Source organism: Hemibagrus wyckioides, linkage group LG10, assembly GCF_019097595.1.
Source record: "Hemibagrus wyckioides isolate EC202008001 linkage group LG10, SWU_Hwy_1.0, whole genome shotgun sequence".
In the NCBI taxonomy this organism is placed as follows: Eukaryota; Metazoa; Chordata; class Actinopteri; order Siluriformes; family Bagridae; genus Hemibagrus; species Hemibagrus wyckioides.
Window position 1 is genome coordinate 15,777,285 of NC_080719.1, and position 27,295 is coordinate 15,804,579.

Consider the following 27,295-nt stretch of genomic DNA (forward strand, 5'->3'; position numbering starts at 1 on the left):
GTTTTGAAGAAACAATGTCTATTGTTAAAAGTTCTATACAAATAAAATTTAATTGAACTGATATGAAATGTTAATATATAACATGTTGTATATGTTAATATACAACATCATCTGTGAACTCAAGGTGTGTCCCAGATCTCATACTTATGCCCTATTCTACACCATTGTGTAGTATAAATAGTGTGAATAATGAAAATTCCAACCAAAAGACATGCGCTTCAAGTATCCACTTATCCAACCAAAAAAATATGAAGTATGGAATGTTAAAACATCATGAACTCAACGGTCACAGGTTTGCTTGCGTAGAAGAAGGGGGCAGGGTTTCCAGGAACTGACAAAAATTTCAAGATGGCCGACGACACTCCAGTGGCATCTTACAAATATGTTTCAAATTAGTTTACAGTGTGTGATTTATTTTTCAACATTTCTAAAACAAAATCACTGTATTCCGATAAAGCAAGCGGCATCACATTATGTGTGTTTGACATAATTTGCCTTAGACTTGGAAACGGCTTATACTTAGTAAAAAAAAACATTAGAGACAGTACTCTAATTTACACTAGCTGCTAGAGTATATAGTACATAGTACACAGTACATCGTTTGGGACACAACATCAGTCTCACAGAAAACACCAGAATTCACCAATGTTAACACATTTGCAATCCCCAGATTTTGAACACTCCCACCTGTTTCTAATCACACACACACACACACACACCGGTGGTAGCTCAAGTGGTTCAAGCCCAAACATTGCCAAACTGCCACCATTGGGCCCTTGGGCAAGGCCCCAAACCCCCCTGTTCCTCAAGCCCTGCATCATGGCTGACCCTGCGCTCTGACCCCAACCCTCCAAGGATGGTATATGCAAAGAAAATATTTCACTCTGCAGTAATGTATATGTGACAAATAAAGGCAACTTACTTACACACAGATAAAAAGGAGTCACTCACAAAGTAAACACTCATTTTGTGTTCAGCCTCTGACAGGTACCAAACCTTATTATCATGTGTTTGTTATGCTGATGTTTTCTAGTTTCTTAGGTTTGCTTTATCCCAGTTTGTTCTACACCTGTTTTTTTATCTTACCCAATGTTTTAAGGACTTGTTTACCTGCCTGCAAAATAAATTTCGCCCAACTGCATCTGTATTCGTTTCCACTTCTTATAACATGTCCGTATCACAAGTGCGCAAGACTTTTAACCCCACTGCTGCCCTTTCCTGAAGGAATTCCTCCAGTTATTTTGTTGTGCTTTAAAACTAAATAAATACTCGATTAAATTCTTGTACTGTGGCATAGTGATTTCTGTTGTGACTAGCACTATGTGAAAGTGTGCTTTTGTACCTACAGGTTGCAAGTCACTTTCAATCTCACTAGTTTAGAGTCAGATCAGCACTGAATGCCAGCTCAATGAGGCTGATCTAGACATGTTTTCACGATGCTTCTGAGGCAGGAGTTGGTGGTATTCATTGGATCCTTCATCCAAGGCCTGTCATTGAGCTATAAAGAGGAATTTATAATTCTACAAATTTATTACACTGTTGGATTTATTTTCATAGCTACATACTTAGCCTTAAATGTATTAAAGCTGTAAATGTAATTATGTTGCCTGTTAATTGAAGTGGAGTTTAATCTTTGTTATTGTTCATCAGCATTTAACTGCAACAATAATAATAATAATAATAATAGCTGAAATATTGATATCAGTTTTTGCTTTAGCTATGGAAAAGATGGCTACTTAATATATATATATATATATATATATATATTTTTAAATTACTGTTTCACTGGGAACAAAAAAAGTAATAGTTGTGCAACCCTTAGTGCAGACTCTTATGGGTTTGACTGTGGTTGGTATTTTGTTCTCAAAGCCAAAGTACTTTCTAATACCCTCCATGTGTGTGTGTGTGTTTTATACGTAGATTAGAAAACTCCCACATTTGATTAGGTAATGTCTTGGCTCTTTAACTGGTGTAAACGTGGCCAGCTTTTTAAAAGGTTTTCTGGTTCCCTGAACCAGCTCCAGCTTCAGCCTGAACACCCTCATCATTTGCACACACATATAAACACCCGTATCTTCAACCCCTCCCTTTTTTCTGCCCTTCCATTGCCAGCATGACCATGCCACAATCAGTCCTCACATGCCTGTAACACAAGCCCTTTAAAATAGGGGTCCTTTGCATTCTCGGGCTTCTTCCTTGACACCTCTGTTAGCCTGATTAAATTCAGAGGAAAGGAAAGGAAAACACCTAACAGAGAAACAGTCAGTCACCTTCAGTCGATGTGTGTGAACGAGCATGGCTGAACGGGACTTGAATGGAGGGCAGGCCAGTTTGTTATGACACCAAACAACAGTGCTGCTGCAAAAACAGACAAAAGTAGAAACCAGAGACAGGGAACCGTACAAGCAAAAGACAAATAACAGCCAGCAGCTACAACAACTAAAGCTCTGGCTGTTAAATAAATATACAGAGTTTACTTTAACAATAAAATCTTAATGTTGCGAGTGGAAATGTGATTACAGACAATCAGAAAAAGAAATATATATATAGGTAAGAAGAATTATATTTCTAGTACTATTCATATTTATATTACTGTTTAGTACTATTTACTATTCTATTATATATATGTATATATATATATATATATATATATATATATATTTAAATAGACTATATCAGTATAGTATACATACTAAAGTAGTAGTAGTATAGTATACTAAAGTAGCCTTTAGTTCTTACTTACTGTTCGCTGGTGGCTCTTTTTCCACACCTGATGCACATCTCGCAAGAGAAAATCAAAGAATCCTTTCGTTTAACCTATGGTGCGCTCTATCTTAACTCTTTAATGGAAATCTAATTTACATGAGGCACAAAAGTTCAACAAGTATGGTTCAGCCGAAGCCAAGAAATGACTTTGACCCCAGGCTCATTAAAACCAATAAAGTGTTCCACATATATTAAACACGACAGAGCCAGTTAAGAAACATGACGACAAATTGAAGAGTGTGCCTGCGAGGCTCCTTGTTCATGAAGTGTGTGGGTTTCAGATTTAGCAGCTGTCATTAGAGTAGAGTCTGTGCAAACATTATGGCAGTATATTAGGGCGCGCATGTACAATGGCTGTCCTGAAGGTTTGTTTAAGGCCAAGACCCTTGTGCTTGTTGACACAGCTGTCAAGGGGGGCTTCAAGGAAGTGTGACATAGAGAGGTTTAGTTCAAGCTGATCAGGATCAGGGGTGACATAAGTGTAAGGGCATCCTGACTTTATAAAAGCAAAAATTTCATTTTATTGCATGTTTTATTTTTACGAGTGTGTTTGTTTGTGTTAGAGGTGTTTTGGAAAAAAAACACAACAACAAAATAATAATAATAATAATAATAATAATAATAATAATAATAATAATAATAATAATAATAATAATAATAATAATAATAATAATACCCTTATTTATATAATACATTTTGCTGCATTTTAATGTAAACAAAGTAGTTTACAGAGGAAAAAGACAACAAGCTAAGAAAACAAAAATGTAGACAAATTAAAGAAATAAGAATGTAATAGAATTTCTAAAATGTTTTAAATAATCCTAAAATATATTAATAAAGTAATCATTAAATAAACAAGTAGTTATCATTAGTTGGCTAAAGAGTTGTATCTCAGAAAAAAAAAGTAAAAACAAATATAAACTCACCAAAATTACAAACATTAACAAAACCATTGCTCATGAAACATAAAACGCTGCAACAAATATAAAAGTAAAAATAAAAAACTAGATTTTTAGCTGCTTTTTGAAGTGAACTAAAGATGCTTGTTGTATGGCTTGTGGCAGATGGTTAGTCTGTGTGTTTTGTTCTTGAAACCCGAAAGTGAACATGTTGATTCCTGTAGCCCTGATTTAAAAATAAATAAATAAATAAAATAAAAATCAAGAACCCTAAAAACCTCCGCCCTTTTGTCGAAATTAACACGCTCTTGAAATTGCATCTTCATACTGACTTTATGCTGTGAAGAATCTGATATAACAAGAAAGAGCATAAGTAAAATGCTCTTATCATACTGTTATCTTTACAATCTAGAACATGTAGTAATAAGGCACTGAGCTGTGTATGCTCTGCAGGTTTCAAGGTTTCCCCTGATGGACTCCGTCCTTCAGCATGACCCTCAGAACTGTCAGCATTGTGCTCTGTGTCCATGGGGAGGTTAAGTGAACCATAGAGATGGAGGAAGTTCAGCAAGGCTGCTGATGTGACATAGACTGAGCTCAACATCCAGGGGCCTTTGTCAAGTTTCCTGTTTTCCGCTTCTTTCTTTTAAAATCATGTTATGTTTAAGCAGGTTGTGTAACAGGTTTTTTTTGTGTGTAATGCTTTACATATAGGTTTCTTTACCTCACATTATTTATACCACCATGCAATCAAAAGCTTGTCTTATATTGTATTGCACTGATCAGAAAGTATAGATTAATTGTCTATAATAGCATGGGATTATTTTAATAATATCGTACATGCTGTTATGGGAAAATAATCAGCTTCGGGGTATTACTAGTAAAGTAACTTCACTTTGGGCTGCATCACATCACACTGTCACTGAATATTTTTCTTCGGTAGTTTAGCTACAGCAGTGGCAGGGGTGATAAGCAGTTTTGGGTTTCCGCCAAATATACTGTTTTGTTCCGAAGTCAACAATTTACATTTTAGTTTCAGAATCAGAGCAGAGGAGCTTTTTTCTGAGTCTGCAACATGTTTTTTTGACGAACTCCAAACAGGATTTCATATGGTTCACCGCTCTGTCATAAATCCCAGTGTTCATGGAAAATACATGCTATGGTTCTCCTGTGAACAGCATCTCCAATCTGAGCTGTGAATCTCTCCTGTTCTTTCTGAATTAACCTTGGCTTGTTGGTTGCTCCTCTGAATAATGCCCTCCATCTTACCTTGCCTCATTTCCTGCCCTCCTTACCATTCCTCCTCTAGGTAGCACTTCCAGTCTGAATTCCAGTTTCCTCAGGTAGATTTACTACATTTGTGTCATTTTTTGGCCAAACTGTCAAAGATTTGGATCTAGACTGGGTTTTTTTTAGACCAGCCTTAACAATCAGGTTTTTCTACTAAGAGTTAAGAAGAGCTACTAAATCATTTTTGACATTAATTATGTCACGCCTGATTGCAAAACACATACAGTGTGTGAAAATCTTGTCCCCCTCCCTCACCTTATAATCTCAGCTTCCTCCAGTGTATTGACTGCAAACACAGCTAATCAAGCCAAGAAACCCAAAGATTATTGGTTCCTGTCAAATAAAGGCAGGCAGAGAATAAGCCATTATCAATATGACAGAGAAGAAAGACAGAGAGAGACATGGGGGTAGGAAGCGACATCAATTAATTCCACTGTCAATATCATTTGAATATTTAAAGGTAAGATTAAAGACAGTGAGGAGATTTAACGCAACTTCATTAAGGTCTTATAATACCAACATGTCTCCTCTGAGGTCTTTGCTCATGACAGAAGAGACTTTTTTTTTTCTATTTACACACACCAAACATTGTACTACTATTAATACTGTAATAATTCATCCAGTCACATGGAATTCATTTGAACTCTTGCTCTTTCTACAGAACAGATCTTGGTTGATGATTTATTTTAGACATTCTGTGAGAGCACACATTGTTATGTTCATAAGAAAGACCTACCGTGACTGGTGGATTGTTGTCTGTTACATGACTCAGCAAGCCAGATGAATATCATCTTTGATGAGTACGCTGTGAGTGGAATTCACAGCAGCTCCTTTTCTTCCTGTAACTAAATCAACGGCCTCTTCATACAAGATCTGCTTCAAGCTGCTAGAGAAAAAGAGCAGGATGGACATGTTTATAAATTGGTACTGCAAAACACACTGGCCTTTATTTGTCAAATCTGATCGTGAAACCAGCGTAGGCAAATTTCACCAACAGATTCCTTATTCATCAGTTTCATCTTTGCCGCATTTGGACAAACTTACATCTGGTCAGAGTGTGGGGAAATTTGAGCCTAGGGTATTAAAAAATGCTTCATTTTACATATTCAAGATCGATATCTGTTTCATAAATAATTATAGCAAAGAAAAAACAGCATTAGCCAAGTAAATAGGTAATGAGGTTTTGTGACACTATGTTAGATTCTTCATTAGCTCATTAGTTCCTTGATGGAATATAATAGGCACATTTCTGTACAAGAAGCACAATAAAGTTGGGAAGTAGTAGTTGAGCTCCTTGAGAAAAGCCTAAGCCCTCAGCTGCTTAGTTTTATAAATAAGATAAATGTACGTTGCTATGGAGAAGGGTGTCTGCCAAATGCCATAAATGTAAATGTAGACTGAAAAACTGTCAGAGCCAAGATTCACATACCATGCTGACACTCATTGGTTCACTGGTTAAGCTCATTGGTTAGCTCATTGGACTACTGACCAGAAGGTTGAGAATTCAAATCCCTGCACCTCCAAGCTGCCTCTTTTGGGTTCTTGAGCAAGTCCTGGTCCTGAGATAAATATTGCTCTGGATAATGGGGTCTTCCAAATACAGTAAATATAAATGTGATGAGTCTGGATGTATCTCAAAGATATTGAAACTCTTGCATGATTTCCTTGGTGTTTCTAAACCAAATACATGGACATGATCAGGACATGATTCATTTCCCTGAGTAAACTTTTTTTTAACGTTGCCTCCATGATAAAACTCTAGCATCTGGACAACAATTAAGTGAATAAGAGTTTCTGTCAGGCTTGATTGTATGTACGATTGCATTGCACATAGTCATAAGATCATTTAACATTCTCAGCCTTGGTCATGGAGAACCCCCTTTCCTGCAGATGTTTACTCTGCTCTAAAACACCAACTTATATAGTCTGATAAGACTGGAAACTGGGAAGACTGGGAACTTCCAATCACTTATTTCTAACAGAGTGAACATTGCATATTGTGGCATATGCAAATATCAGGTGACTTTATACATGTAGCTGACATTCAAATATTTCCTTTAATCAGCCTTCAAAATAAAACTGTTTTTTTTTATTTTTATTTCTTTATTATATATGTTTAGGTAGAATGAAGATGAAGAGATTCTCTGAAGGATTGTACATTTCAGGAAGTGGATACACAAGCTAGGGACTAAATATGGTGAGTAGCCACAGCTGCCTGCTAAATTACGTTGTAGTCTTGTCAGCTTAGGCAGCAGTTGCTTCTTGGAAGGAAAGTCAAATAGGTGCTGAGTTTCAAAACAGCTAGCTCCTAACGACCATGAAATATTGTTGGTTCCATCTTTAAATGTAAGGTAGAAAAGGTAATAACATTAATAAATTAACACTGTATTATTATCCAAGGGATATGGGGTTTTCTGTACACCCTGGCTAGCAAACCCTGATAATGGTTTTAATTACATAACAGCTGAGTATTAACTAACTTGCTAGAAACCTTGGACTAAAGGGTTTTTTTTTTGCTTGAGATTGGTGTCAATCATTTCTCCTAACATTGGCTACTTGTTGGTAACTTGGTAGTCTCACAAAGCCAGAGTTTCAGACTGAAGGTTGAAGGTCTGGAAACTTTATTGCAACAGCAACCAATCACAATTTGTTTTGTTCAGTGTTACGAAAGTAGATCGGAAAAATGAAAAGTGAAAATAGTTTGAACCATAGATGATTTATTTAAGAAGAATATGAGAAAAATTATTAAGTCTATCCTGTAAACACATAATTTGGAAAATCCAGTGTTTAGCTGATCCTCATAAGCGCTCATTGTCGCAGTTGTAAACACAGCAGCTTCCTTCTTCCATGAGGGAAGTAAAGCGTCACAACGGCTTTGTTACCAGGCAGACTGTTAAAAAAATCTCCCAGAAATCCCGTAGAATTTAAACAATCATATGGCGACTTTGAAACTCCTGAAATGTTTCCAAATTTTGCGTGCATCAGACGCTCAGCCAGTGGTTTGTGGGTGTGACGTCTGAGACTGAAAGTAGTAATTTGGTAACTCTGTAGCAGGTATCTGGTGCAAATGTTTCTGAATCAGCAAAATCAAACTTCTTATCTTATTTTTTATGTGTGTAATATGAATGAATGTGTTGGCAAAATCAAGAAGCTGTAAATCCAGCACTTGTTGGCTCTTTTTAAAAGCTCTACAATGGCTCACTTGAATATAATATATGAATATAATATATATGAATATAAATGCAAATGTTTTTTATTTTCTTTTTACAGAAATCTGAATGGCTCAATTTAGGAGAGGGGATGTGGCTTTCCATCAAAGCTGTGTGAGATAGCTAGATGCGCTGTGTCCTGTACGCCTGCACACACTCCCGCGAGTTAATACTCTCCCCTTATGACGCACGTCCACGCGCTGATGCTCTCGTTGAGATTACAACAGCCTAGGTAAGCCTGAGGAAGAGTATCCAGTGTTAACAATATCAGAAAGACAGCGCACGTACACGAGCACACACCCAGGATCAACATGTTTTCAATGCACTCCAGAGGCAAATAAAACGATCCATTCATCTCTTAATAGCATCTCTTTCTTTCGTTCTCTCTTTCTCTCTCCACTCTGACTCACTGAGGTAGCTGTGTAAATGTCAAGGGAATTAGTTGGCTCGGACTTTATTTACTGGCGCCCACGGATGAAATGCTGACAATGACAGCATGAGGACAGGAGTGTGCATGTTATAGAAACACTCTGTACCATATATTCACATGTACCGCAACCTGTATGGAAAAAAGTCTGCAGAAACCGAAGGTCATGAGGTTTCTGATACTGCTCACCAGGTTAACAGTGTAAACTAGGGGATAACTATGTCTCAAGAGAGAGGAACATAAGAGGACTAATTCAATATCAAGAGGATTGTAATGGGACATTGTGTCACAAGACACAGTAATAAGAGAAACCAACGTGATACGATCAACTTCACATTAAAGGCACAGTCAGCGATTTAACCAACAATGTATTTTTGTAGTATTTGCTAATACTTCAGTAGTGGCACATGGTCAGAAGAAACACTCTGGGCTCTGTGGCACCTCAGGTTTTCCAAATGGAAATTAGATATAACAACAACCAACTAATCAGCACAAAGATGCATCTGTAATGTGGCTGCATTTGAAAATTCAATTTCTATTTTCTTTCAGTAGTGAAATGTTTTTAACAACTAAAAATTTTGGGGAAAATGGGTGTGTATGAGAGTGTAAGGGTGTGTATATTTAGCAACCATGCAAAAAGGCTTTCTTTGTTGCTTTGCCATCTTGGATAGTGTCTATTAAATCAAACCGGGTACACGGTGTAAACTGGGAATGTAATTCACATTAATTTGTTTTGCTAATCTAAAAAAATGAAGCAAGTGTGTAAGATGTAAATCAAACAACTAATCTTCATACTGAATTTGTTTTGAACTACTTAGCTGCAGAGCATTTACATTTTGGATAATTTTTTTCTCATAAAAAAAACAACAACAACAAAAACAACAAATCCTCTGGAAGGTGCATGCAAACAAGCGATGACAATAGCATTTGTTACATCCGCAAGCAACATGAAGGACTTGCTAGTGTGCATGAAGAATTAGTTAGGCCTTGCACACTGTGAGAGGCTCTGTATTTCAGTTTAGACACATAACTTGTTACATAGATAAGCCTTTTTTTTCTTTCTTTTTTTTTTTAAAGATTTTCTTTCTAATTTAGTCTTGGCCAATTCCCATCCACCAATTAGGTCTTGCCTATCATTTTATAGCAAGCAATACCAGTCTGGGAGCATTAAGGCTATCATGTGCTTCCTCTGAGACATGTGAATCCAGCCAAATGCAAACTTTTTATGCTGCTCATGCAACTTGGTAGCATAGCACGCTCAGAGGAAAGCACTATCTGCCCTCTTCTGCATGCATGAACTCACAGACACTCATGCTTGGCTAGTTTAGCTTACTTGGACTTCCAGTCACTAATGGTTATGGCATCATCAGGATTTGAACTTTCTGGACGATATGGCAAACGCCTTTCTGTTGCAAAACTCAGGAGCCCAAATCCCCATTTCCAATATTGGTATAGAAATGATCTTGGAAATGCCTCTTGTGCATTCAGGCACCAGATTGACTAGATAGTATGCATGCATGTGTTTTGAGGGTGTTGCTTTGGGGAATACTGAGGGCAGTGACTGGAATGAATTTCAAAACAGCTAACTTTTTCTTACATCTGCCAAAATCTCTGACTGCACTTTTACATTTTATAAACAAACTCGAGTAACAACAAATACAAGTAAGCATGGAAACAAGGTCATATTCAGAACAATTTATAAAAAAAAAATAGAAATTTTTGGACTGATTTGAGAACAACAACCTCTTTACTTGGGACAATGGCTTTAACCAAAGAAAGTTTATTGTCCTTTGAGTTGAATAAGTTAAAACAATAAGGTGAAGTAATCTGTCATAAGACATAACACAGTGAGTTGCTAGGGAGTAGATTAAACAAGAACAGGAGTGTTTACCTGGTAGAATATTATCTAAAAGGGTAATGTGTTAGGCATGGCAAGGTCGTACCTGAGAGCATGATTAAAAGTGTAGTGTGCAAAGGCAGCTGGCTCCCAGGATGGAGGAAGTGACGCCGGCTCACACTTTGTTTTACTCAGTCTGGTTCTTCAGCTCGTCTGGTCCTGACTTTTGTCCTCATGTACCACTGTGAAGAGTGAGTCAGAATGAAGGAGTGTGTAGGCAACTTCGCTGCCTGAGCCGCTCTCTCTCACTGAACGCCCACACTCACAGCCGTCTGAATATAGCTCCTCCACATTTAGGCCAGGCCACTCAGAGACAGGGAGAGGGAGCTGGCTGGCGCTCAGTCACTGGATTTTTTATTTTTTTATTTTTTTAAATCTTTTTGCAGTCATTGTGTAAAAGGAAGTGCAGCAAAGATCAAATTCCAAAATGTAAGAGATTCTTACAAGGACAAAATGAGAGCCTGATGAAGCAAGATCAGCACTAATACTGCTATATCACTACATCAACAATGCACCAAAACCAGAAACCTCTGGTGCATACACTAAAAAGGCGTTGAATCAAACACTGACCAAACGTTTGTGGACACCTGACCATCACACCTATATTTGGTTCTTCCCCAAACCCTTGCCACAAAGATGAAAGCACATAATTGTGTAGGATGCCTTTGTATGCTGTAGCATTACAATTTCTCTTCACTGGAACTAAGGAGCCTGAACCTGTTCTAGCACATTTGTACCCCTGTACACAAAGCGAGCTACATGAAGACACGGCGTGTTAAGGTTGGAGTGGAAGAACTCGAGTGTCCTGCACCGAGCCCTGACCTCAACCTTACTGAAGAGCTTTGGGTTGAACTGGAATACCAACTGCACACCAGGCCTTCTCACCCAGCTTCAGCACTTGACCTCTTCTGGTCTTGTGACTGAATGTGGATTTCCCTATAGCCGTGCTTCACAATCACACAACATGTTCTACCACAGATATTTGGTATATTGGCTATTGGCTATATCTGTTTAAATGATCTTTTATTGCTATTTTTATATTATTATAGTTCTATCATCCCTGAATGAGACAGACACATGAATGGTCACAATTCTGACCACTGGGATAACACACTGGCTCTTGTTATGCAGTGACCTGGCTCTTGTTATGCAGTTCATGGTGCATTCATTAGTTTCTATTTAGAAACTATTGAAACTATTGAACTATTATTTCATTCTGGCAACTTTATATGTTAAAGTCAGATCATTAGACATCTTGCAATATGTTTTATTCATTTTTTATGCCTTTCATTTTTGTATTTTATATATTATTATTATTTTAGTTTGTTTTTTGTTTATTTTCTCCTGTTTTCTTCATGTTACTTATTTTTGTCATAGTTTATGTGGTCTGTAAAATATTTGGTAAATGAGCTAAAAGTTGTTGTTTAGTGGGCAAAATGATCAAGTATCAAATATCTTTCTATCTACAATGTAGATACAGAAGAATCCCACTACTCCCAGTAAAGCACACTCTTTAGTCTTTAGTGGTCAAAGCTCCATGATGGTTTATTCTGATTTCTCTCAGCCTAAGTGCACCCCACTACAGTAATTGCTTTTCCACCTCTACATTTATCATCATCTGCTGAGGCTGTCAGGCTGATGGGGAGAGGGGCCACTGAAGTAGCTCCCTCTCTGCTGGCTCGAGGCCAAAAGAGGAATGATGTCCATTTTACATCAAATGGAGAATCTCAGCCAACTAATGAAGTGGACTTTGGACAAGCGGGTGACTAGAGCAGGTCACAGGGAAATAAACGCAGGCCTGGTGCTTATAGAGCAGTCATTTACAGTCATGCTTCTTAAACTGAGGCCTGGTGACCCCAGAGATCTGTGAGTCATAGCCAGAGAATACAGGATTTTGTGATTTGTGATTTTGTTACAGTAGTGGAAACCACAACCCACTATTATTAAAGTTCTTATGCCTATAAATAATGTCAACCAGAATGTAATGAGAGCCTATACGCCTGCTGTATAGGTGTTTGTTGCGCATATATGAAAATAACCTGCAGTTTTGGTGAGCAGGTGAGCAGAGGTTTACCATGGACCCATTGTTATTCACATTTTGAAACAAAAGATGTATTAAACGTGTTAAGACATATTAGTTATCCAAATTTACTTTTGATCTCTTTATGTTTTTATTTTTTAAATTTTTTTACTTAAGAAAGATATATAGAAAATATAGAAAAACCTCTTCCTTTCTGTTGACTACCTCAAATCCCCCCCACGCTGAACATAGACCAGGTTACACCCTCACAGTGTTGATCTTTAGCCAACATGCTCATTAAGCATAAACAAAATCTCACTTTTAATTGTTTGAATGCTAAAATAATAAAATAATGCTTTTATTCTATTTTGTAATACAATTTTGAATGTATCTTAATTTTACCATCCATTTTATTGGTCACTCAAACAAATCAGAAGTTGAATAGATTCATATGAACGTGGATGTGTCTTATAATAGCTATTATTACTGTTACTACATTTATAGATAAGAAAAGTTTATACATGTGCAAGATAATCCTGGCAGTGTCACAGGCATGCCGGACTCCACTCCTCGCCAGCAAACTCACTCACCTGAGTTTTAATTAAGTTCGCCTGCACCTTGTTTCCTGAGCACGTTCCTGCTGGGCTGAGTATCCTACGCTTTTCTCTTTCCACCTGTTCCCCGTTGTTCTTAATAAACATATCCCTCACAGGGTTTAAACTCCAAGTTTGTTCCAGACTAGTGATTTGTGACAGAAGACCAGACCGACGAGCGGCATGGAGCCAACGGACGCTGACCCAATCCAGCAGCTGGTTAGCGTGTTGCGGAGAATGCCCCACAAACTTCAGGAAACCAACGCAACCCACCGCGGCAACTCGCGCATCGCCTGCCCCAGAAACTGTGTGCTCTGCCGGTCCCATGGTCAACCCTTCTCCCTTCTCTGGTTCGGCCGAAGATTGCAGTGGCTTCCTGCACTAGAAATACAACCCCACCGCTATCCAACGGATAAAGCTAAGATCTCATTTATCATCTCTCTTCTCATAGGGTAGAGCGCTCCGTTGGACCGATTCCCTCTGGCAGCAGAATGGCCCGGATCTCCAATCCCTGGATTTATTCACCACTCATTTTAGAGAAGTTTTTGGCAAACCGCTTGGAGATGCCGCAGCAGGTGAGCAATTATACCACCTAAAACAAGGTAATTCATGACTATACATTACAATTCAGAACTCTAGCTGCTGCCAGTGGGTGGAACAAGCGATCCCTGCTGACCACCTACAGACAAGGACTAGAACCTGGTTTACGTCTGCAACTGGTCAATCTCTACTGGTCACTATGAGTATCTCGTAATGCCGTATGGTCTGGTTAACGTGCGATCAGTGTTTCAAGGTTACATGAACGAACTGTTCCATGAGTACCTTCACTATTTCGTCCTCTTCTACATAAATGACATTCTGGTGTACTCATGGAACAAAACCGAGCATGTTCACCATGTTAGAACCGTCCTCCAGAAACTCCGGCAACACCACCTCTTCTTGAAAGCCGAAAAGTGTTCATTTCACCTACAAACTACAAACTTTTTGGGCTATGTAATTAGCCCCGATGGCATCAAGATGGAAGAAGGCAAGGTGGATGCCATCACCTCCTGGCCGGTCCCCACTACCGTGAAAGAACTACAGAGGTTTCTCGGATTCACCAATTTCTACAGGAGATTCATCAAAGGTTACAGTTCAGCCGTCGCCCCCTCAAGAATCTCCTCAGAAAGGGACCCAAGACCCTACAGTGGGTTCCAGAAGCCGACCGAGCCTATAACCTCTTTAAACAACTGTTCACCTCAGCACCCCTTCTAGTGCATCCTGATCCTGATCCTTCCTTCATTGTGGAGGTACATGCTTCAACCACAGGAGTGGGGGCGGTTCTTTCCCAAGACCATGGTAGCCCAGCGCGACTTCACCCATGCACCTACTTCTTGAAGAAACTCTCATCCTGTGAACAAAACTATGATGTATGGAACAGAGAGTTGCTGGCCATTAAATTAGCCTTGAAGGAGTGGAGACACTGGCTGGAGGGAGCACGCCACCCATTCACTGTCATCACCGATCACAGAAACCTACAATACCTCTGTGACGCTAAAAGGCTCAACTGACTTCAAGCTCAGTGGGCACTGTTTTTTACCCGGTTTGATTTCAAGGTTACTTACTGCCCAGGGTCCAAGAATGTTATGGCAGATGCTCTTTCCTGCCTATATTCTCCAGATGCTCCCTCCAAACAACCTGAACCCATAATACTGCCAAACATGCTGGTCTCTCCCATTCAATGGGGATTTGAGGACGACATAGCATCGGCCAGTGCGTCCAAGCCGACTCCCCCGGAATGTCCTCCTGACCTCACTTATGTCCCTTCATCCCTTCGCCAATGCCTTATCCAGTCGGCTCACTCCTCCCTGGGCACTGGACACCCAGGCATCAGTCAGACTCTGTCGTTTCTACAGGAAAGGTACTGGTGGCCTGACCTACCATCAGATGTTAGAAGGTATGTCAGGGGCTGTCAGGAGTGTGCCATGGCCAAAACCTCTAGGCATCTCCCATCAGGCAAATTGGTCCCATTACCCACTCCTCAATGCCCCTGGTCACACCTAGATTTCATCACAGACTTACCTGCCTCAGATGGTCACACCTGCATCCTGGTGGCAGTAGACCGGATCTCTAAGGCTTCCTGTCTCATCCCTCTGAAAGGTCTCCCCACAGATTTAGAAACCACAGAAAGTCTGTTCCAGACCTCTTCTGAAATTTTGGGATCCCAGAGGACATCATCTCAGACAGGGGACCCCAGTTCCCTTGTACCTTCTGCCACAACCAGCAGAACTCCTGGCACCGTTTCCTTCCATGGGCCGAGTATGCACAGAACTCTCTTTGCCGGGGTGACACCTTAGATCCCAACCTCCTCACAGACTTCCACACCTGTCACCCAGAATGCCCCACCCCACGTAGCAGAGGCCGTCCACCACGGCGCCGAGGGTTTCGGCCCTCAGGACTAGACCATGGAGGGGGGGTTCTGTCACAGGCATGCCGGACTCCACTCCTCGCCAGCGCACTTACTCACCTGAGTTTTAATGAAGTTCACCTGCACCTTGTTTCCTGAGCACACTCACTCTATTTAAACCTCATGATTTCACTCTTCCTTGTCTGGTCTCACACGTTGACACTGACTCGCTTCTACTAGCACTAATATTAGCATCAAGCTTCATCTTCTAGCAAACTCCATTAACTTTCTTCAGTTCGTTCCCATTCCGTTTCTTCAGCTTTCCCATTTCCCCTCTACTACTGCCTTCTCCAGCTCCACTTACCTCCTTCTCCAACGTGGACTTTTTCTGGGTCCCTCTGCCTCCTTTACCTCCATTCTCCGGTTGCCACTGCGTGCTGGGCTGAGTATCCTACGCTTTCCTCTTTCCACCCGTTCCCCATTGTGCTTAATAAACATACCCCTCACAGGGTTCAAACTCCAAGTTTGTTCCAGACTGGTGATTTGTAACAGGCAGGAGGTTATTACTCCTAGCAGAATTGAATTGAAATCCTGAATGGTGCCCTAAGGCATGAAGTCTTTCTCCAAATCTGCACTTTTGTGATGTAGAGTGAATGTGTCTGAAAATCAAGCCATGAGCATGTCATTAGTCACCTGAATGCTTGTACAGATGCATTGTGATTTTTTTTTTTCCTTCAAGAAAACAGACATTTGTCAGCAATCATCTTTAGGTTAACTGAATGTTTCTGGATGTTATGAGTCTAGAAACATTTGATTCAAACTTGAAAACAATTTTCCACATTTTTGAGCTTCAACAATTTATATAACACTTGTAACACTTTTGTACCATGCCCCTTTTATAAGTATCAACACTGAGTAGCAACTATTATTACAGCAGATGTTTCTCAAACATTGCAGGAATTTCATGTGAGGAATATATTCCAACAGGCATGTTATTCTATGAAAATTATAAACATCACAGTGGTGTGCTGCTGACTGATGAGACTGTAAAAGACCCAAAACTATTTTCATTTAACAGCACATACCAAAGTTTGTTACTCCTTTTATTCCACAACTAAGTTTTCCAAGTTTTCGATGCTAACAAGCGTAATTTTTTTTTATCTGTTTAGGGTTACACTTAATGTTATGGAACATGTGTAAAACAAGTAAATGCCACTTGCCACTATCCCTTTAAACCATCATTGTATTTATTTTAAGTTAATAGGACAAAAAATGTAGCAGGTCCTCTTACAGAGAAAATGGAAGTGTAAACTCCTGAAGACTTCCCCATACTAGAAAACTTCAAGTTACAGCTCCAACTTGGAGTGTTCGCACTGACACAGGAGACTCCTTCCAATAATGTTAAATAAACATCTTCTCAAAGAAAACATCACTATAATAACATTAAACAGCATCCATTTATGTGATACTCTCTGCCAAATCCCAGTGTAAGATTTCTTTTTTTATTATTATAGAAACATATTAGTACAAGTGCATTAATAAAAACCTTACAGCCTGAACTACTGTCAGAGCTGCTGCTATAAAAAAAAAAATATATATATATATATATATATATATACATATATTTAAAATAATAATAATAATAATAATAAAGAAAAAACACTTTCTGACCAATCAAATTTGAGAAATCATCAGCACTGGAATGTTTGGAACATTTCATGTTAACCTTTCTAAGAGCTTGTGTAATTTTTATTTAATGTACTCTGTTAGCTGGGAGTGTGCCAAATACAAATTAATGATCAGTTACTGGTTGATTAATAATTTGTTACTAAACTCCGTATGAAAAGATGACAACAGATGAATAGTTCTTGGGTTATTTGACTGTTTTACATGTTTTTTGGCCAAGCAATCAACTTAAATGCTTTAAATATTTAAGCTGACGTTTATGTTACCTCCTCCATGTTTACATTCCAGATACTGAATGATGTTCTGGGTAAAAGTCCACAGCAACATGTTTCTCCAAAATGAAAAATGTGTTACACTACAGCCTTGTAGACCTCACCAAGCATGAATAAGAATTATAAAAGCGCACCTTTCAGGGCAGGGAATGTGTATGCACGTGTGAAATGGTGTGCATGCTTTGTGCACCTTTCTTCCCTCCTGCTCTTGCTGCTTCGAAGCGGTTGCTAGGCGACGCCACTCGCTGACGTGGACGCCGTCCAGAGCGGAACAGTCTGGCTTTTTTCGGCTGCCATTTGAAATGTAAAGCAGATGAAAAATAGTAACACGCACCCTCATTTCGCGCCACAAGGACAATTGAGCAGCTATCTCAAGTTCTTTTTTTAGTCTGCACCTCACAGATTGAGATTTTATAACTGCTGCTTATGTGAGAGGGTTAGATTGTTCCACAGGTCATTGGTATTCAATAGACTACATGCAATTTGAATCTGCATCTGCTTCCCTTCTACTGTGCACTCTACTCTCTCTACACATCTTGGGCATTACTAATGAAATTAGCTATCTGGTTAAATTAAAGTCATGAGGAATTTTGCAAATGAAATACAGTTATTCTGGATAGTGTTGCTAATAATTTGGATGTGCGGTTGTCTATAACAGGGACCTGTAAGCACGTTAGAAATTTTGTTTCTCTCATACAAAAATAAATAGATTTAATCTCCACTGACTTCCTCAGAACAGATTTATTTTGTGAGATTAATCTAACAATCTAACATAATTATTATATAATATATATATATTTCTTGAAACCATGGAGATGTTTATTGCTAAACTATAAACTGACAGAACTCATTAGGTCCAAGTTGGCATTTTTGCAGGCTAATTAGTTTTGAGTTTTTGAGGTTTGGATTCAACTTATTCAATTCAAGTAACCAATAACTAAATAATAACTAAAACTCAATAATAAATTTTGTGTTAATAAAGTTGGGTAATGTTTTTTCTCTACTGTTGCAAAAATAAAAATCATGATTATGCTTGATTATAAACCACTAAGCCTTATAAAATCCTTTTATTTTTTTAAAATCAAGATCTCATAAGCATATTAAATCTTGAACCAGCCGAAGGTGATTAATTGTCTTGACTCCTGAGAAATAAATGTTCCCATTTATGCATTTATGTTTAGTTCCCTTGTGTGGATTCTTTCACCTCTTTTTGCAACACACGCAGCTTTACACACTAAATATTCCATTCAGTTTCCAGAATAGGGTTGTGTGTGTGTTTTTTTTTTATGAAAGATTGGATTAACAGCAATTTATTTAAAAAAGGATTAAAATATAATTTACAAATTGAAGCTATAAAGTGTCAAAAATATTCACATAAACAGTAATCTTGATCTGGCAGGAATTTAATTCCACTGACTATTCTAATGCAAACCAGCAAAAATAATTTAAATGATTTAATATAGCACACTCTACATTAAGAGCACCGCTTGAAGAAAAATGTTGAGCTATTTCTTGATTGTTGTTAGATGTGATTGTGTTGGACTGGCTGTGAAAGGTGAGGATCTGCCAAAATTTCCAGAAATGTCTGAAAGGGCTTTTAGCTACAGCTTTCATAGGTCTTTCTGTTTCACAATCAAATGATTGTGTTTTCACATTAGATCAATGACCCACTCTAGAGCACAATCGATGAAAAATGGATAGAAAGTACATTTACTTTTCTCTTTAATACCACTGTGCAGGTTTGGGATCATGGACCAATACTAAGTGGTCAAGGAAACAAATCAATCAGTTTTAACTTGAAGCACTCTAAAGAAAAAAATTCAATGAAGCAAAATCAGCATCAGTGAAACAAAAGAAATCATTTTTCTCACTAGAGGTAAAGGAAAGCTCTAACCTGAAACATGTAAAATATGGTTATGTTGAATTATTTGTGATGTTCTGAGTGATTCCGGCATTATTTATTTATTTATTTATTTATTTGATTCTTTCTTTCTTTCTTTCTGGCAGTATTTTTGTTATTCCCATATGAACAACAATCTCAAACAAGGGGATAACAATTGGCACTATTAACTCCTAAAATCAAGAGCTTCTTTTCTCTCCCACCATTGTCCAGTCATCAAATCCTACATTTTCATATAGAGGTAATGGAGACATTGATGCAGACTTTGGACTTCAGTTTCAGAGCGTAATGCAGTTATTTGACAGTTGCTCTAATTAATGGCAGAAACTAGGATTGGCTAGTCAGAGATCTATGAGATGATGAATGTCCTGGCATTAGTGATAGTATTAGCAAGAAAGTCTTTAGTTGAGGAGGTGAAGAATCTGGACAGATTAGAAGTCTTAAGTGCTGCTGTATCACTGCCTTAATGTAGAGATGAAACGAAGGCTAATTTCCGTTGGCACCAGTGTCAGCAGGTAGTCAAACAGCATTGTGTGTAATATAGGAGACCATTAACCAAAGTGAAAATAGACCAAGAACTTTAAACTAAAATAAAAAGCAAATCAGAATTTTGTTATAAAATACAGCTTGAATGTCAACGAAGATAGCATGTTAATGATAACCATTAATATGCAGGTCACTCGGGGCAATTTCTTATTTTTTTCTGAATAATTGTGCAATTAAAAGTCTTTGCATAACCAAAACAATAACCTAGTTTTATTCCCAGTAACTGAACATGTATAGACCTACTAACAGTAACTCATACAAATACACACACTCTCAGACACACTGTCCTGTTCAAACAACACACACAATGCTACTGTGGAAAGTCCATGTTTTATGGGGTCAGGGTCAAAGCCTAAGGGACACCTTGCTTCCCGTTTCCACATGTACACCGAGGAGCAAAGATGGCTTTAATCACTGGGGACGTCAGGGAGGTAACTTCCTCTGAAGTCCGGACATAAAGGTGATTTAAACCAAACAACTAAACAAAGGAAGTTGTACATTCCTCACTGCACACCAAAAGATCTTCAGGGCAAGGGGCCTCAGCCTCCTTCCTGCTTGGCAAATTTGTTGTATACCTGTGTTTCTAGGCACAGCTTGGTGTAGTGAAGTAGTGCTAGTGTAGTGAAGTAGTGCTTGAAGTTCTGCTGCAAATATTTTCACATCTTGGCAAACTGACCATCTTCAGACCATAAATAAGACCTTAAAATGTTTGTGTAACCAATTCGGCTGGTTAATTAGAAGATCCTGTCGACATGACACCGGATAAAGATGTCTATGCCTTTTAAACTAGTGTAGTGTGTAACTCAGGGTGTAGTGTCTTTCCACTATTAGTGTTTGTATCTATATGTGTTAAGTGCTCTGAATATTCATATCTGTATTTGTATATTGTTTGTGATCACTCAAAAATTTGATTGTTTTCCAAGGAAACACACACAAAATTAGTCTGAATAGAAAATATTGCAAAAAGAACAGTTCATGTTGACATGTCAGAGTTAGAAATAATGATTTTGATGGAAATGATGAATGTTTTCTTCAAACTTTGCCTTCATCAAAAAAAAAACACCTTTTGCAGCAATTACAGCCGGGGCATTCTAGCTGTCAATTTTTCAAGATAATCTTGTGAGATTTCACCTCATGCTTCCTGGAGCATCTCCCTCAAGATGGACTGGATGATGGAGTCTTCCTCTGTAGCTGAAATCAAGCTGAAATATGCAAGTGATCCCAAACTTTTGAGCAGTATATATATACTGTATATATCTGAGCCACCTGATGCTTTGTTTTTTTTGTTTTTGTTTAGTTATTATTGATTTCCCTTTCACTTGCAAACAGAAGGGCAGACCACACTAGAAATGTACAACAAATACCATAAATAACAGAAAAAATATCAATCAAAATCACTTTTCAAGAATTTCAGAGTGTTAGAAAAATATTCTAACCATAACAGAGAACATAGCTTGCTCATAAACTTTCCACTTCTGTGTGGTTAAGTAATAGAAGACATTGTAAATATTATGCATTCTATATAATGTATATTGAAGTATAACCCTTCCATTTCCTGGACTACTTATCCTACACAGGATCAAAGGGAATCTGAAGCCTTTCCCAGGACCACAAGACAGGGAACACCCTGGATGTGGTGCCAACTCATCACAGGGCACAGTCACACACACCCTCACAATTTAGAAATGCCCATCAGCCTACAAAGCATCTTTGTACTAGTGGAGGAAACCACCTTCTCAGTCACGGTTGATGACATATTATGGATGTGGCCATGAAGCGGGCTAAAAAAAATATGAGCTGAAACAGAAATTACTGTCAGTTTTTGTAAAAGTTTGTAACATTTGCAAAATTAGACTGTATAGAATATATGTAAGAAAATGATTGAAAATGTATGCAAAGCAATATAATATGTATTTACAGTTTGGTACACACAGAGCACAGTTGTGTTAAAAAGTAAACGTAACTTTACAGTGGCTAATTTTAACCAAACTGTGAGTTCGATGATGAAAAGCACTATATTAACAAACTCTTATTAGAAGACTTAGGGAGAAGAGATTCTCTAAAATCAGTGTGAAATTTCAGCCCCACCAGTCTTTACCCAGTTTCCCTACAGCGATGTAAAATGTATCGTAACTAATAGGGAGACTTGTCTCTATGTTGCTTGCTCTACCATTTGTGCTGTAATGTGTTTGGAAATTCAGTCCAGATATGGTTAAACTTGATACATTCTTTCATACCAGAGGTTCATTAAAATTCATTATTCATGTTTTATTGGCTTCAGAGGACAAGTTGCTGTCTATCTAAAGCACCTCAATTTTGCAAATTTATGGATCTTTTCAAAGCCAACTTGTATGAAATGAAAGAAAGTTGAGGTTGAAGAGGTTCAGGCCTCAGGGCTGGTTTAGCGTTCATAACCTCATTCGTAAGACATCCAAACTGAAAATCCTACAGACTGAGCTGCTTCCAGGACATAGGGGAAAGAAAAAAATGGACAGGATATACGATATCTGTACGAAATTGAAGACAGGCGTGCTGGAGTTGGGGGAGCGTTAAAAGGATGACTCATAAACACGAAGGAAGCCTGGAGGCTGGAAGGCCAGGGGCCTGTAGCAGGGGCAGGGATTATATACATGACTCGGTAGGAGCTCAAAGAAAAAGTTATAGCATCCAGAGAAACTATGGGTTAAATGGGTCAGACCTCAAATCTTAATTTGCTGTTTACTGGTTTGCATAGTTTGTATACTGGGCTCGAAGGCAGCTCACACAGTACCTAAGACAGAGAGTGGATTTTTTTTTCAATACACAACCAGTTGGTATGTAACGAAATACAATTGCTTAGTTACTTAGTTATTGTACTTAAGCCTGCTTTTAATCATCTATTTTACCTCTTAGATCAAGCTTAGTTATGCTAGCTCATTTATACCAGCTGCCCCCAGTGATCATGCTAGATAGTGTGGGAGATTAGGAATAAAGCTGCTGTTACTGCTGTAGCTGATATTTTCTTATGTTCACTGGATCCTTGGTAAACAAACCGCTGATTAACCATCAGCACCTAAAATCAGAGTAAGATTAAAGCAGAAGTCTTCTTCTTTTATCAGACTTTCTTGTACTTTCATGTTCATAATTCTGCTTTGATTGAAGAAGCTGTACTTCATCTTTTATCTGTGAATTATATGATTGAATGAATAGGTTTTGCTTGAGTAAAATCCTTGGGTGCTTTTGCCACCTCTTTTGAAGTTCAGTTTGGACTCAGTGTGAGTTGAATGCAGCCTCTGGAGAGAAAGTCTTCAAGTCTTTCCTCTGCTGTCAGCAAAAGCTCCAAACAGCAGGGCAGCAGATGCCATGCATCTCCCCATCACTCGCCCCCTCAGTCTTCTCTCCCACTTCCGTGAAACACTCCTCCAGCTCCTCCTCCTCCTCTTCCTTCTCCTCCTCTACACATTCTTCACTTCTTCCCTTGTAAATCTAAGGTCACAACTTCACTCTTGGAAACGTTCCTTCAAAACACTGGAGTGAGGTTGTGGCAAGGTTAAATCAGCAGAGGAAACGAGTGTGAGGCAGGGGTGAATAACCAGCAAACAAACAGTTTTTATTTTGACTGGCTGGCCTTGTGATTTAATGAGCACATCTCTGGCATTAGCGAAGGCTATGTTTTTTTGTTTTTGTTTTTTTTTTTGACTGAGAAGGAGAGATTACCCAGAGGTGAGTTCCTTCAAGTTCCTCTCCTACTCAACTCGGCCAAACTGCGGCCCACGGAGTCACGAATGGCCTCAGGGCATAGCGACAGGATACGATCCTTCCCCTAGAGGCCTGAGAAGTGGGCAGCTCTTGCAGTAAATAAACAACCCACGCTTACTGCACATACACACGTCTGTGAGGCCCTGAAGGACAGTAGTGCATCTTCCATTCCCAAGATGGCCTGACACAAGCATCAGTGCCACCCCCCTGAAAAGCCTCCTAACACAGCAGATTAAATCCCGCCGGGCGTGCGGGCATTGTCATATTTTTTCTCCTCACCACCCACACTGTGGCAAAGTTTGGTGCTTTTTTCGGAGGCGGTTTCACGGTAAAAAAAAAATCAGAAGAACAATGAGCAGTGGGTGATGATGTGTCGCTGGAGGAGCTGGAGTTCGTCCTGAGGGGGCTGCAGCTGTGATGAGAAACTTCATTAGCAGAGGAAGTAGAAGAACACAAACACCATTGAAGGATTTGCACCACATCTCCAGTTTTAGTCATGTCACAGTTCTCATGGTACATCCAGCTATATGATGTTTACTCTTTCTCTAGATATTAATGTCACCATAAAAATAATTTATTATGAATTTAATTTGTTCTTTCATTTTTAGTGTGTAAACTGAAGTTTTCACTGCTGTGACATTTTTAAGAAACAAAAAAAACTGTAGCTTATTGTATCTTTCCATTTTGTCAAAATGGTTTGACTTAAGAAGAACATGAAGGACATGAATTTATAATATCAATAATTTATTAGTAATTTATAGCATTAATGTGGGAGCATTCACAGAAGGAGTCACAAGTGTCAGAACTTTGTAATAATCAGTATGTCTTCAGTGTAGTGGGCTGTGCACAACAAGCTGAGTTTTATTTTTTTGGCCTCAGATTGTGTGCTGTGAGAGGAATAAAACACTTGTGTTGTACAGGAAAATTTTTGTATAGATATTTAGTTGACATGTACTAAATACTGTAAATGATTTAATAGTTTACATGCCTTTTCTAAATAATTTATAGCCCACTTTTCAGCTATATGATGCCTGCAAACTCTTCCATATGCTCTAAACAGCTTTTGTAAAGTCTCAGGTGTAATACTGCTCCAGTGCTGTTCCCTTTAATCAGCACTAGCAAAGTTCTTTTCTGCTAATAATTATCAGCAACGATAAAGTGCTCTGCATGCTGGAAGCATTTTTGCTCTGCAGATCTGCACTTCTGCATTGGCTGTTTTGGCAGCTCGTCCTGCTGACTGTGCATGCTGTAAGTCACGAGTAGTGAGGGTGGCTGGGTGAGCAGCTGATGTCCCTCCTCCATCTTTACACGCAGAGCCAGGAGCAGGATAGCATGCATTAAATGAAACAGGCTCCCATGATTATGATCCCTGGTTTCTGTGTCATCGCTGACTGAATGGCTGCTTCGGTAGGAGTGTTTACGAGTTCAGAGACATCACATGTCCATTCTTACAGTCTGCGCCAGAAACGTCATATGACGTAAGGCAAAATATACAAACACGTGTGTGGGGGGAAAAAAAACGAGTTTTCCATACATCATAGCGAGAGATATTCTTGTACTCCCTCAGAGAGGATTGGAGCCATAAACATGAGGCTGTGTTTGTAATCTGGTAGGATGGAGGATTGACACAGCTTCAGGCCATCCTCCCACACATCTTTCTCCACACACACAGACACACAGACACACACACACACACACACACACACACTTACGTAAGCGTGGAATTCCACCCAAACAGTATTTACATTTGCTCCTACTCTCCATTTCAGGTCATCTATTCCCTGTGGTACACATACTGCAGACAAGGAGGTGTTTGTTTAGATCTTGAAGACTGTCTCTGTTTTTTATATTAAATATATTAAGAACAAATGTAATCTAAGTTTAAAAAAAGATCTTTCAATTGTTTAGTAACCTCTTCAGGGTTGTAGGAGATCTGAATCCTATTCCAGGAACACTTAGATGTTTGCAGGAATACATCCTGGATGGGACACCTATACATCACATGGTATCATGCATACACACATTTGCCCAATAATTCCCACCTAAGGCTAAGTTCGAGCAGCCTATCCACCTACAGACATGTTTTCTGGCTTGAGAATTTCAGAAACTGCAGATCTCCTGGGATTCTGACACACAACAGCCTAAATGTTAAACGTTTTGTTTTGTTGTTGTGCTCAACATGGCTGCAAAGAGTAATTATTTGAGTTACTATAGCCTTCCTTGTAGTCACAGAGGTCAGACTTGTCCCCATTCTGATGTTTGAACATTAACTGAACTCTTAACCTGTATTTGCATGAATGTACTGCCCCTTCCAAGGATTCTGCACATGCCACAGATTCTCAATCAGAATGAGATGCACTTGAATGCATTATGTGTTCTGACACCTTTCTGTGATAGCCATCATCAATGACATAGTGCTTTTGTGGGATCGAACCAGACAGGATAGTCTTCGATCCCCACATGTATCAGTGATCCTCAGGTGCACATGACCCTGCTGCTCATTCACTTTAGGTAGGTACTAACCACTGCATACAGAGAACACCCCACAAGACACCACTGTTTTTGAGATTTTCTGACTTTAGCAATCTAGCAATCACAATTTGGCCTTTGACAATCAAAACTTGCAACACATTAACTTTGAGAGCTGAGAACATTCTTGCTACCTTACAGTTGCAAGGGGATTACAAAAAGGTGATCTTTCTCTCTCTCTCTCTCTCTCTCTCTCTTTCTCTCTCACTGGCCTGAAGCAGAAGTGCATTTCAGGGCTTTGTGTTTGTGTTCACCCACAGGATTAGATGCTAAAGTACCTGCTGCACCACACACATCAAGCTTCACTGAATTTATGGAAAAGTTGTTTCCCAAATGGTTTCAAAAAGAGTCACAAGAACATTTCTGTAATAGAAAAGGCATCTTGTGTGATATATGTACAAGGTGAGCACACAGATGACTGAGTTACACTTCTTTGACTATTCTAATAATATCATGTCACTCATGTGTGACATTCTGCTTTGTGTGTAGGAGTCCGTGTAGGAGCACTCACCCAGCTGTAGTGTTGCACTCTTTTCCTCTCTGTTAGCTCTCTTTTACAGACATGATACTACTGCTTAAGAGACTTGGCAAACCCTTTTGGGAACCAAGTTGCCTTTGCACTGGATTGACAGTCAACCTATTACAGTTTCAGACATGTGTGTACCTATTAAGAGTTTTTAGGAACTGCATTACTTGCAGGATGACACATACAAGGTTTTATTGCGCTGAGCTGTTTTTTGCGGGAAATAAAGCAGTTCTGCCAAGACTCTCCCCTGCAGTGGAAAGGAACAGGACTCGGTTTCCCAGAAGCATTTTAAACTTAAGATTATCCTGATTAGTACAGAGATTTCAACGTGGTTCTGACTCTACCACTTAACCATGATAAAACGACGTAATGCTTTTGGGAAAATCAGCTCTGTAGGGTTCCAGAGTCTGCTTTGGCAATAGTACTGCTTTAGAAAATTGATTTTTGTGAGTCTGCGTGAGGTTGTATGAGTCTGTGTGTTAGGGATTAGGGGGGTTACATGTTTTTATATATTGGTTGGGACCCATGTTCCCATGAGGATAGGAATATCTGACAGTTTTCATTTTGTCTGGATATTTGGCTGGTCCTAATAAGAACATTTTTTCAGCTCT

At 38.9% G+C, this 27,295-nt stretch overlaps 1 long non-coding RNA gene across 5 annotated transcripts in view; it reads right to left on the bottom strand.

The window, feature by feature from the left end:
• LOC131360072 (uncharacterized) overlaps nucleotides 1-10,805 on the bottom strand; it is a 39,250-nt gene extending 28,445 nt beyond the window's left edge. For 2 of the 5 annotated variants that reach the window (XR_009205843.1, XR_009205841.1), the window contains exons 1-4: nucleotides 10,535-10,804; nucleotides 5,692-5,841; nucleotides 5,211-5,288; nucleotides 2,271-2,358 (exon numbers count right to left, since the gene is read on the bottom strand). This is a non-coding gene — a long non-coding RNA (uncharacterized LOC131360072). Of the gene's footprint in view, nucleotides 1-2,270; nucleotides 2,359-3,629; nucleotides 5,289-5,691; nucleotides 5,842-10,534 lie in introns of those variants that run through there. The other 3 variants (XR_009205842.1, XR_009205844.1, XR_009205840.1) reach the window with 3 other exon arrangements.
• Nucleotides 10,806-27,295: the final 16,490 nt, after the last annotated feature.